The 13,796-nt window shown below is 41.3% G+C and overlaps 1 protein-coding gene across 3 annotated transcripts in view; it reads left to right on the plus strand.

The window, feature by feature from the left end:
- The window catches only part of ELMO1 (engulfment and cell motility 1), a 334,285-nt gene that overhangs the window by 44,280 nt on the left and 276,209 nt on the right, over window positions 1–13,796 (plus strand). The gene's annotated exons all lie outside the window — the stretch shown is intronic.

Consider the following 13,796-nt stretch of genomic DNA (forward strand, 5'->3'; position numbering starts at 1 on the left):
GAAGATCTGTATAGAATGGTGGTACCTCTGTAAATAAAATCTGTATTCAAAGCTGGGCAGTTCAGAACTACTTCCATTTCAAACTCTGCTTTTAAATCTTGAGATACACCATTTCCAATACAGTGGTACCTCTGGTTACGAACTTAATTCGTTCCAGAGGTCCGTTCTTAACCTGAAACCGTTCTTAACCTGAGGTACCACTTTAGCTAATGGGGCCTCCTGCTGCTGCCGCACCACCAGCGTATGATTTCTGTTCTCATCCTGGGGCAAAGTTCTTAACTCGAGGTACTACTTCTGGGTTAGTGGAGTCTGCAACTTGTAGTGTTTGTAACCCTAGGTGTTTATAACCCGAGGCACCACTGTATTCAAGTTGCAAAAGATGTCTGAGGATGGAAACTGAGGCAGACTGTTCTGACGTGCAACACATGCTTGCCTCTGTGAGGGGAGTTTTAAAGAGTTTTGATGTCTGAACAGGAACTCATCTGCCAGGTAAGATACCTGGGGCAACGCATCCCATAATTGCCCCCGACACCCCAGGCTCCATCCTAATTGTGTGGACTGTTCTGCTGGTGCTCAAGCTGTTGGCATCTGTTTGTCACGGGAGACAATGGAGGTGTGCACATTTGAAAGGGAAATCAACAGTGCCTGCTGTGGCTATAGAGACCGATACAGGAGAGACATGTTTTGTTGCAGCTGGGGCAAGTGAGGGCATCTGGTTGAGCTGCTGCAGACGGCATTTCCTCTCTTTGCGCTCTTTCCAGTGGCCATCCCTCCCCTGGTTACTGCTATAGATGTATGAACTGACTGTTTCTGCAAATGCAAATAAAAACACCCTCCAGACTTTCCCTGCTCAACCCAAGTAGGTCAGAGAAAAAGTAGTTGGGGGGCTGGTAGACTTGGGGACCGTGAGGGCAGGGGGCACTGCCCTTTAGCACCTGCATGGCTATAAACTTGTTGTTCAGACATTCTGCATCTTGACCCTGATTTGAATTGCAGAGAGAAAGGGGCTCAGCTGGGGAAGCCATTTAGAAAATAAAAGCATATATTTTAAAGAGCACAGTTGGCCCTTGAATTAAGAATGTTTCTTATTCAAAATTGAGCACTTGGGCCTTGAACTTCTGACCTTTTAAAAAGGAAAGCTACCTGCTATTTTTCCAAACGGCTTCATAGCTCAATTGCCATTGTAATTGAGCAACATTCAGCCCTCTCAATCTATATGCAGCAGCAGGGGCTGTTTTTTAAAAGTAATGCTCCACAATGTGCTAAGAAATCAGTTGTTTTTTAAAAATGGAATACATATTTTGAATATTCCAAAGTCTTCTCTTTTTTTGGCCAGTAGTAATGTGCATTGTTGCTTGGCTATGTAAGACTCAGGGACTGGATGACAAACTGTTTTTCACTGAAGCCCCCCTGCTCACTTTAAGGGTTGTAATCTCAAAAAATAAAAACACGAATAAATCAAGGTGTTGCTGGAAATCAGGCATGTTGCTTTATTTTAATAAGGGATGAAATCTGAATTTTACTGAGCTGTCTTGGTTCACCACTTGTTCTCTGGGGTGTATGAATCACTCCATTTATTTGTAGTGCTTAACCATTTCCAGTTGGATATGTATCGTCATGTACAGTAAGGTTACCATAGTTTTTTTTCAATGAATCCAGGGACACTTTTCAACTTCAGTAGGAACAATAGGATTTTGTCAGGGGACTGGTTTGTAAATCCAGGGACTGTCCCTGGGAAACGGGGACGTCTGGTAACCTTAATGTACGGCATAAAACTGTGAAATGTTTGGTTCTCCCAGGAACATGCATACCTTACGGTCTGCAAACAACAACACTCTGAAGATCCCAGGCCCCGGGGAAATTAGACTGGTCTTGACCAGAGACAGGGCCTTTTTGGTCGTGGCCCTGGCCTGGTGGAACGCTCTCCCACAAAAGACTAGGGCCCTGCGGGATTTGACATCTTCCCCCAGGGCCTGCAAGACGGAGCTGTTCTGCCTGGCCTTTGGCCCTGACCTATTTTCCTTTGTATAAGAATATGAAGAAGGCCTCCCAGTGATCAGTGAAAATAGTTGGTCCTGGCAAGTATTAACCGCTCTCAGTCTTAACCTCATAACTGCCATTTGTCCAGATTTTTCATTTATATGAATTTTTTTTAAAAAATAATATTTATTGAACAATTAATAAAAACACAGGATAAAAAAAAAACATTTAACAGAATAAAAGAAAAAGAACATAGAACATCAACAAACAAAATAGAAAAAAGATTAGAATTTTCATAACCTATACTTCATCACTAGTTTTTTGACCTCCTCACACCTCCCTTTTTGTATTCCAGTTCAGATATTTAGTTCAGCAAATCCTTACCCTCTATCCTTAACTTTACTCAAAATCTTAACCTATATTAAAAATACATTTTCCCGCATTATCAATCTATATTTACATATTCTTATTAATCTTTTTACCAACACCGCTTATTTTCCATCCAACGTCCATTAACATTCATAAATTTTACAGTATTTCTATAGATATTCTTTAAACTTTTTCCAATCTTCTTCCACCAACTCCTCTCCCTGGTCCCGGATTCTGCCAGTCATCTCAGCCATTTCCATGTAGTCCATCACCTTCATCTGCCATTCTTCCAGAGTGGGTAGATCTTGTGTCTTCCAATGCTTTGCGATGAGTATTCTTGCTGCTGTTGTGGCGTACATGAAAAAAGTTCTATCCTTCTTTGGCACCAATTGGCCGACTATGCCCAGGAGAAAGGCCTCTGGTTTCTTCAAGAAGGTATATTTAAATACCTTTTTTAATTCATTATAGATCATCTCCCAGAAAGTCTTAATCCTTGGGCATGTCCACCAAAGGTGAAAGAAAGTACCTTCAGTCTCTTTACATTTCCAACATTTATTATCGGGCAAATGATAGATTTTTGCAAGCTTGACTGGGGTCATGTACCACATTTATCTGAATTTTAAGATGTATTTTAATTACCGTAATTGATGCCTGTTTTTATGTATACTGTGTTATTTGTATGTTGTGAGCTGCTCTGAGCCTGGCTTCGGCTGGGGAGGGCGGGGTACAAATAAAATTATTATTATTATATGGGGGTATTTTTAGACCTTTTTTTAGTTTTTGCGTGTGCATGATTTTGGTGACTGGCAGTAGTTTTTAATCTGTTAAAAAATCCAGGTCAAGTTGACTTAGACTTTACACATACTCTGTCCCAATGAGAACATCCAAGAATTCCCCTGTTCCCCCAAAAGATTATTGAAAATGGGCATATTTTTTTTGTCCAGTATAGTGGCAGGGAACTCTTGAGCAATGGACAGTACATTAGGATTAGTAGGCAGTTCTCAAAAAATGAATAATCAGTGGGACTTTCTTCATGATTTGTTCTATCACATGTTTGTGTTCAGTAGCAAGGAATATTTATTGAAAGGAAAATATCTTAGATCTTTGGGGAGTTCTGGTTGGTCGTTGAAAAGAGAGTTGAAAGCAAAAAGTCATTAAGGCAGCAATCCTATATACACTTAGTCTGAGAGTAGCTCTCATTGAATTCAGTGGGACTTGCTCCTGAGTAGACATGTATAGGATCTGTGTTTGCATCTTTTTCATGACTTTCCTTGCAAGAAGTTGCAGTTGGCTGTGTGTTGGTAGTGTTCAATAAACTGGAGTTGGCTGTCCTTGGGGAAAGAATAGTGTGTTAGAGCAGGACATCCAGATAATTTTTAGCTATAGGTGCTTTACCTGGTTGGGAAGAAACCATGGGACGTATTCCCAGAGGTAGATAGTGAAGTGAGCTTTGTGTCTGATAGCACTTCCCCCACTGATGTTTGCTTGGCAACATGGATTCTCATTGTAAATTCTGAGCTTGTCTCCCTCTTTTGGAGTAATCTGAGTCACAAAAAGCCAATAGGAAGCTTCCAGTGAGTTATTAGAAATCTGGATGAACAGATTACAATAACTGAAAAATCATGACATGAAATTAACATAAAATCGATGATTAGGATCAGGACCAATTGCTTAGCACCCTGCTTATAAGTACTTTGGCTGAAAGCTAAAGAACACATTCCTTGTTCAAAGCAGTTGAGCTCTTCTGGTGTAAAAATCAGTTTTGAAATGTGAGGGATGAACTTCAAAATTGATCACCTTTGCCCTCACAGCGCGACAAATTTTCCTGCAAAATTACAGCACTTGAAGGTTTTTTCCCCCTGAAAGGCGTCAAACCCCCTAGGAAGCTCTGAATTGCCTACTTCAGTTGAAAACTTTATTTTGAAATGTTTCGTGCTGCGAGAGCCTTTGTGGAGCTGCATTAAGCAAACAGTGATTTCTCCTGAGCACAGCAGCAAAACACAGTTGTTTGCGGAGAAAGCTTAAAAGACGAAAACAAGGGTGATTAAGAGGCTCTTAAGAGTTTTCCAAAAGAGTGTGCTGCCTTAACTCATTCCATTAGATTTCCTCCAACAACCACTAGGTCATGTATGTGGACAATTAGACACCGCAATGATGAGGACACAAAGGGTTATAGAAACGTTTGGGCGGCGGATGGGGAGAATCCTCTGTAAGACCCTCATTTACAGTTACCCAAAATATTAATGCTTTGGCTATGTTGAAATGTCTTCCAAAGGTGGAATTTCGTTTGAAACAGAATACTAAATTGTATGCAAAGCAGCTGAGTTGACTAGGCTCCCCTTAAGTTTTGATCGATTGTATTCCATGTGTGAATACAGTTTAGGAATGTCAAAAGTAGGTTCTAATTGTGGTTACAGTCTGTATTGATTTTTTACATATTGACTGTGATGGGATAAGCTTACAAACCTTAATTATTGGTGATGCTTTTCTTTCTTGGTGCATGGGGTATAACCATAGAACTTGCATGCACCATTGTCGTTTTCCTGGATAGGAACCAGTAATGAGTATCACCGTGTTTTTAGGATCTGAGAGCTGATGTTCTGAAAAGGGGAACTGCGCAGATGGGAACACGTGGCACAGAAATGCCTTCTCCCAATACCGGGATTAGAGCATCTTCCTTAAAAGCAAACGTAAATGCAAGTGCAACTTGCCTGTTTAGGAAAAACATTAAGGGTGAACATAATAAAGTGCATGGGATTATGCTGGCTGTTATTAAGAATTAATGGAAAGAAACCCCCCTCCCCCAGTTCATATTATTAGAACTCACAGTTGCTGAACAAACTTCATTGGTAGTAAGCTGAAGACAGAAAAATGGAAGTGATTCTTCATGCGAGGGGCGGATTGTGGGGGTGGCTTTGAAAAGGATGAGGCAGATTTATGAAATATCTAGGTCTTCTGGAAGCTGTTAGCTAGGGTAGTTAATGAAACTCCAGGTTGGTGCCCAGTAAATGGCTGTCATTTTCATAACCTGATACAGTAGTGAATTTTCCAGAGACGTTGGACTGGCCTGTTTTGAAACCAGAATACAAGGCCAGACAGACAGATATAGAGATAGATAGATAGTTTTCACGTTTTTGTGTATCTTTATTGCATTAACCATTTCACACATCCCCCAAAAATAAAAGGTTCCTTAGAACAATTAGATTTCCCTCCCACCCTGGGTCCTTTCTATAATGCAAAGTTATTATCCAGTTACTATTTTTTCCCATTTTAAAAAACCCATATTTACCCACATTGCAAGCATCTTCACATTCCTGCCAGTGATTTTAGATGTTTACAGTGGTCCTTTAAGTAATGTAAAAATTTACTCCAGTCTTTTTCAAATACCTGATCTTCCTGGTTTCAGATCTTCCCTGTCAATTTCTCCGTCTCCGCATAGTCCATCAATTTCGTCTACTATTTGTCTTTCGATGGTACTTCTTGTTTCCAATTCTGGGCTAGCAATACTCTCGCTGCTGTTGTTGCATACATAAATAGTCGTTTATCTTCTCTAGATTCTCTTCATCTACTATACCTGACAGAAAGGCTTTTGGTTTTAGAACAAATGTATTTTAATACATTTTCTTTAATTCATTATTGCAAGACCACCGCATATGGTAAAAAGTACATTCTTTCTCCTTGCATTTCCAACCATAGTTTTGAACTTATTTTATGCATCTTTGCAATTTTACTCGTTGTAAGGTACCAACGATACATCATTTTCATATAATTTTCTTTCAGCAAACAACATGCAGCAAATTTAATTTCTTCTCTCCATAACTTCTCCCAAGATTTCATTTGAATATTATACCTGAAATCCCTAGCCCAATGTATCATTACAGCTTTAACTTCTTCATCCTTTGTATGCCATTCTAACAGTAATTTATACATTTTCAATAATACTTTCACATTTTTGTCCAACAGGCCTATTTCAAACCTTGTTCTTATTGTATCAAAAGCATTTCTTTTATCTATCTTAAAAATATCATTTACCTGGTGGTATTGTAACCAATTTGTCATAAATTCTTTTACATCTTCATTTTTTTTCAATTAACTGGTCTTCTGCCTCAATTAACAAATCCCTATAGGTGGCCCAATTCCCTTTCATATTTAACTTTTTCACTGATTTTGCTTCCAAGGGTGATAGCCACCAAGGTGTTTTTCATTCCAATATTTTTTTATATTTATTCCATATCTTGTGTATTGACTTTCTTATTATGTGATTCAGGAATCCTTTATGTGCTTTTACTTTATCATACCATAAATACGCATGCCACCCAAAGCTATTATGACCTTTCCAGGTCTAGTAAATCGGTATTTTTCAACAATATCCAAATATTTTAAATCTGAGCCAGCATGTGAACTGCCATGCCAGATGATCTGGCAGAGTTACATTTGCATTAGGAGAGCATCATAATGGTCATGGCAGCATCCTTGCAAATTTATTTATTTAATAAACTTTATATATTGCTTGATTTACAATAGCAGATTACAAAAGATAAAACAGTAAAATCAAGAAAAATTCACAACCCTACTGTAAAGCATACAAAAGTTAAAATGTCAAAACAGATTAAAATTTCCTCAACTTTCTAAGCATCTGGGTAGGGTGGTCTAGAGAGGAATGTTTTTTAGCAGGCACAGTGAAGGCACCTTGCTTGGTCTCAAGAGGAGGGAGTTCCAACTGTATGTGCTGCCTCACTAAGTGATCCACGTCCTTACAAATGTGGAGCGGGTATTGAGTGGGTAGCTTGTTGTATTCGGTAGCTTTCTGTTACTGGGATTTTATAAAAAAATTCCTTCCAGTAGCACCTTAAAGACCAACTAAGTTAGTTCTTGGTATGAGCTTCCGTGTGCATGCACACTTCTTCAGATACACTGAAACTGAAGTTGCCAGATCCTTCTATATAGTGAGAAGGTGGGGAGGGGTATTACTCAGAAGGGTGGTGGGAATGGGAGATTGGCAGATAGCTGGACATTCTATACAAGATCTCAAAGTAGCTGTTTTACTACAAAGGAATTTCAGAAATAGACTGGAAAGAGAAGCTGCTAAATTGCAACTCATTACCAAACTTAAAACCATGGAGAGACCTGGTCTGAACAAAGACATTGGATTCTTATCTCATTATACATGACTAGCCATTTTTCACCTTCTCACCCCTTGCCTTTTCCTGTAAGACCTATTGCAGTCGTTAAGAGTCGTCAACAGGCTCATCTCAGCTATCTGCCAATCTCCCATTCCCACCACCCTTCTGAGTAATACCCCTCCCCACCTTCTCACTATATAGAAGGATCTGGCAACTTCTGTTTCAGTGTATCTGAAGAAGTGTGCATGCACACGAAAGCTCATACCAAGAACTAACTTAGTTGGTCTTTAAGGTGCTATTGGAAGGAATTTTTTTATTTTGACTATGGCAGACCAACACGGCTACCTATCTGTAACTAGGATTTTATAGTGCAACCATTGCTCAAAGGCTATGCACATGTGTGCAGAAAACATTCTGTGGGCTGTAGTGCCATTAAATTATGAACAAAACCGCAATTCTCTGGGATGGCAACGTAACTAGGTTCTGAATAGGCAGACCAGATTCCGCAGTCTGAATTATACCTAGACATTAGAGCCAAAGGAGATTGCAAATCATAGGGGCACGTCGATGCTGAGGATGTTACTATGGCAATAGCTTGGAAGCTTATATCAGGTACCGACTGCTATTTTCTCTTGTGTTATGTATTATGATGTAGTTAAGCCAGATAAGGGTGAAATAAGATGTTGCAACAGTCATGGAGAACTCCTGACGTTGCTGGGTGGTTTCCTCTTGCCTCTGACCATGGGCCATGCTGCCTGCGGCTGGTGGGAGGGCTATAGCTTGCGCACCCTGTTGCAGCAGATGGTTTCACTCTCAGTTGGTTTAAGGTTGGGCTCATTGTGCTCAAATCTGAGGTGATAACAGCTGAACATTTGCCAGATTAAAGAATGCCGCAAGGAAGCTTCTCTGCATATCTGCAGTGTGAATTCACTGTGCTGGCTTTAATGTATTATCCAGCAGACAGAATTTACAACTCCTTTTGAGTTGGCTGCTCATCCATGCTATTTAAACGCAAAAATAACTCTCTTGGGGGAATTAATTTAGTATGTATTATCTTTCTAAAATTGTTAATCGGACTTGCTCTCAGAAGGCCCTTTCTGTTAAATTTGCTGCTTCAGGTTTTGTAAGCCTAGGCCATTAGACTTGAATACAAGTGGTTTGTGTGTGTGTGTGTGTGTGTGTGTGTGCGCGCGCGCACACACACACACACACACGTGTTGTAACAATTGTGCTTAGTAACATGTGGCTATGCAACACGGCCCCACCACCCTTTACAATGTCCCTTTTGTACTCACTTGTGTAGGAAGTAATGTTTTTTTTCAAATACTGGAAGTTGAATTTGTTTTTTTCTTACGCCTTATAAGTGAATCTTCACATGGGGTGTATTAAGAGTCTATTGCAACTGATCGTTAGAGATCACTGATGTTCTTAAATAGTTTAACTACAAGAAATGGTGAAACATCCATTTAGTGTTTCATGAAACATGAAACGAGAATTTCAAGCCTCTGGTTTTCTTGTTCCAAAAGTAACTTGTGTATGTAGCAAAAGAGCAGGGAGGCTGCTGTTACTATCTGCACTTACTTGGAATTAAGTGAACAATGTGAGACTTATTGCTGAGTAAACATACATAGGATTAAGCTGTAATTGTTTCTAAAGCCTAATGAATCTCATGAATAAAACTGGTTTTGTGACCCTCATGCTGGATTGAAAGTCAGGAAGTGTCCCAAGTTTTGAAACATTCCCCCAGATGTTTATGCACAAATAGGTTTATTAGATTCACATACATGAATCTTCTTAAAAAAGCTGGGTTAGAAGATAATTCTTTTTATTAACACTACTTTTAAGCAGAGGGACGTGGGTGGCACTGTGGTCTAAACCACAGAGCCTAGGGCTTGCCAATCAGAAGGTCGGCGGTTCGAATCCCTGTGACGGGGTGAGCTCCCGTTGCTCGGTCCCTGTTCCTGCCAACCTAGCAGTTCGAAAGCACATCAGAGTGCAAGTAGATAAATAGGTACCACTCCGGCAGAAATGTAAACGGCGTTTCTGTGCACTGCTCTGGTTCTCCAGAAGTGGCTTAGTCATGCTGGCCACATGACCCGGAAGCTGTCTGCGGACAAACGCCGGCTCCCTCGGCCTATAGAGCGAGATGAGCGCGCAACCCCAGAGTTGTCCGCAATCAGGGGTACTTTACCTTTTACTTTTAAGCAATTTTCCTGCTTTGCATCCCCTTTCTTGAGCAGCAAGAATTTTCAATTTTTCCCAGTCTCTGTGCCCTCAGAGAAGGGTGCTTTAATATCCCTGGTGGATTTTGCAGTTGTTACTCATCCTTTGAGATGGAGTGAGCTATAAATGTGAATAAAGACTCAAAGTGAAAGGGGGGTATGGAGGAAGTGGCAGACCATTTCACAAGACTAGGCCCACTTGTAAAAATCCCAGTGTGCTAAAAGTCAGTGTGAGTGCTAGTCATGATTGCTGCGTACTTCTTACAGGATGAGAGGCAACATCCCTCAGAGTATTGCCAGGGGGTGGCTATTGTGAGCTTCTCATAGGTATCTGCCCACTGTAAGAGCTGAATGCTTCCCTCATTCACCAGGGCTGCTCTTACCTTCTTTAAAGGCAGTTGTCTTTAAGTGTTTCAGACCCAGAACCCACTTTTGTCCAGTGTTAGAAACAGATATATAAACTAGGCGCCAAATGGCTCCTTAAACCAAGGTTGTAGTCTCCAAAGCAGAATGCCTAGCTGCCATTTTGGGCAAGACTTCTCTAAAGTCTTATTTTTCAAACCTTGGACTGACTGTGATTGAGTCTCAATTAAGCATCTGGTTAGTTCACATGACAACCTCGATCTGGGTTAAGAGATCTGAGAACTTAAAGAAGACAAGTCACTTGATCCAGGGACAATCCACATACAGGTATATATGGGCCTATTCTGACCTCTTTTTCTTAATGGTGACTGCTCCTGCTCAGGCTGCACAGAAAAAGCAATTTGATTCCAGAAATTCATTCTGATTGTGCAGATAAAATATAACTGATAGGATTCTCCAGGATGGGATATTAGTGTGTGAAAACAGTCCTGATCCAGCGATGCCCAGATGATGATGTCAGGAGCCACTTGGTTGCAAGTGGTCAAAAGCCAGGTGCAAAATGCGCCTGGTGCCTGGCTAATTTCGAACACTGCTTTTGTCCAAGCATGTGTTTTGGTATCCACTTCTTAGTGTTTCCCCCCCTTACCATATGTCTTGCATGGTGATAGTACTGTTAGGTCTGGCTGTAATCAAGTAATTGGTCACATTTTAACTCAGCTGCGGGTGCCTATTCAGACAAATCTGACAGCTTGTCTACTACAGGTGGTCTTGGGATTTATAGTTAAAGATGTTTTTGATGGAACCCTGGTCCCAGTCCTTGCATACTAACATATGGGCAGCTAACAGAGGAAATATCTCAAAATAGCCTTGGGTCATGTGTATCCTTGGCAACACATCCACTCAGAGACAAACTGCACACTCCCTGCATGCACACTGTAAACTTTTATTTACAGACAGAAGAATATTATAACAAAAACAAAATTCGGGGAAGTATACAGGTAAACTGCCCCTCCAGCTCAAAACCTGACACTCTAAAAAATTATATGTTAACAACGCTTGCCTATAACAGCTCAGGTATTGAATTAAATCTCCCAGAGCCTTGTAGGCAGATTGAGAACTAATGCATTTCCTATTAATGACTTGCACCAGGGATGTTCTCAACCCTTTCAGCTTATGACTTAATTACTGCAGCGCAGTAGGATACCCCGGCCCTCACAAAAAGCTGCAGTGTGCTTGATATTACCGTACTTTTCTGAAGGAATACACGATGTACTAACTATCATTAAGTCCCAGAGCTTGTACTTTAATGGTGTAATTTATTTTGGTTTTAAAAACTGCTCCTGGCATCTACATTTCTAATTTTTGCCAAACTTTGGGATGATGTGTAATGCATTCTTCTGCAGTTGCCTAAGCCTCATCCAAAATCACAAATGCTGCATATCTTGGTTAGCTGTCAGAATGACACATGCTTAATATGTCAGACTTTTTACCTTCTCCAATCTTTTAAAATTTAAACTAAGCAGAACTGTGGCTATTGGTTTTGAAAATGAGGTCCATGTTTACTGAAAGGGGGGGGGGAGACACCTAAATTCTTAGCTCTGTAAAGACCCCCATGCTGATGTAATTGTCTTTATGCCTAACTGGGAAGGAGTGTATGTTGCTCAGACACATGCCTCCTTTTTTTTACTCTGATTCCTGCAGAGGAAGCCAGCAGGGTGTGAACACAATTCTATTCTCGTCCGTATTCATAAGAGAAATGCGGAGGAGAGTGTGAGACGGGGATGTGGATGGTAACTCTTTATATCATCCCTACCCCTCCACACTCCTGATGGTATGGATTATTTATGGTGGAAAGGAAGGAAGAAAAGATGACTGTTGTGTGAATATTAGAACTCAAACAAGTTGATTTAAGGTCTGAGAAAAGACTCAGTTCTAGTTTATATGCCATACTAAATGCATAGGGATGCGGGTGGCACTGTGAGTTAAACCACAGAGCCTAGGACTTGCCGATCAGAAGGCCAGCGGTTCGAATCCCCGTGACGGGGTGAGCTCCCATTGTCCAGTCCCTGCTCCTGCCCACCTAGCAGTTCGAAAGCACGTCAAAGTGCAAGTAGATAAATAGGTACCACTCTGGCGGGAAGGTAAACGGCGTTTCTGTACGCTGCTCTGGTTCGCCAGAAGCGGCTTAGTCATGCTGGCCACATGACCCAGAAGCTGTACACTGGCTCCCTTTGCCAATAAAGAGAGATGAGCACCACAGCCCCAGAGTCGGCCACGACTGGACCTAATGGTCAGGGGTCCCTTTACCTTTAGCTTAAATGCATAGGAGGAGGCAATGCCAGAGGGTCCCGCCCCCCACCAGTGGCAGCATCAAAAAGCAAAATAAAAAATGGAGGGGGTGGGAGCAGACAGAAGCTTTTTGTCCCACATTTTAGACTTGAAAGTGAAATAATGGTGTATTTCACATCATTGCCCCCATCCTAAACATATTTTCTCTGAAGTAAGTTCTGTTGATTTTGACAGCATTAACTTGCAAGTAAGCATGCTTAGGACTGCAGCCTTATTTTCACTTCCAGTTTATGATTTGGTAACAACTTGTATGTGAAGAGTGCTTTTCCTTTGAGCAATGACACTGGGACAAGTAGGAGGAAAGGAGTGGGCAGGGGGATTGAGTTACTTGTTAGGAAGAGTAGCTTCCTTAGTCCTGTTGTGGTCCCACTGATCCAAGGCTCCAGAGAGGCTGGTCATCTCAGCACCACGGAGAGCTCCCAATGAGTCACTTTGTCCAACAAGAGTAGGACGTGAACTAAGATCCCAACCTCCAGTCCACCTCTCCCTTGCCCCCACAAAAAAATGTGGAGAATTGGTGTCTCTTAAAAAGCCATCCTATGGCCTTATGCTCTGACCTGATGCACTTTATACTGTGGGACTGGAGAGGCAGTGTGAAAGGTATTTGGATCCTCAGGTTCAGGAGAAGGTGCCTTTGTGCAGACCCTGGTGCTGTGAGCTCTGGTTCAGTGGGCTCCCACTCTCTTGCATCAGGCTTGGAGATAGGACTTGTAGTCTGGTTCCTTAGATGGTAACACTACCACCTCTGATTCACTGCCCTGGTGGTCATTGCTGGACTCTGGAATCATGACAGCCCTCCTTTGGAGTTCATGAGTTCATAGTGCTTTGGCATGTGTGACCAAGCACATATATTGTGTTATATGAACATGGTGGATTACAGAGCCCTTGATGGAGTCAGGCAGGTAGTGGTTGACCTATCAGGTCTGGTAAGTAGGTCTGGCTTGTATGACCAAGACTAAGGCTTTGGAAAAATGATTCTATGTATGATTTTATTGGTGCCCCTCCCTTTGTGCCCCACAGTCTTCAAAGTCTGGAGCCTCTGGTAGTTGTGCTTGGTTCATTATTTCCTAAGCTATCTTTCAGTTACTCCTTTGCCTTTATGCCATTACAGTGAGAAAGTCCTAGCATCTCATAAATTGGTATCTGAACTGAAGTTCATGATTCATACTTTTAAATTACAAGTCCTACAGCAGGGACATCTAAATATCTTATTTTTCACACTCACTATTCTTTTCTTTCAAGCTTCCATCTTTATGACTAGAAACTTGTTTTTAATGGAATATTGCCCCAGTTCTAAGTGGAGTTTGTATGTTGTCCAGTTATGACTAGGGTACTGGCCCTTAAACGTCCTGCCCACAGTATCAGTTGGTTTGCATGGCAGTGTAACTCT

Source organism: Podarcis vaucheri (genome assembly GCF_965113315.1).
Source record: "Podarcis vaucheri genome assembly, chromosome: 12".
Lineage (NCBI taxonomy): Eukaryota > Metazoa > Chordata > Lepidosauria > Squamata > Lacertidae > Podarcis > Podarcis vaucheri.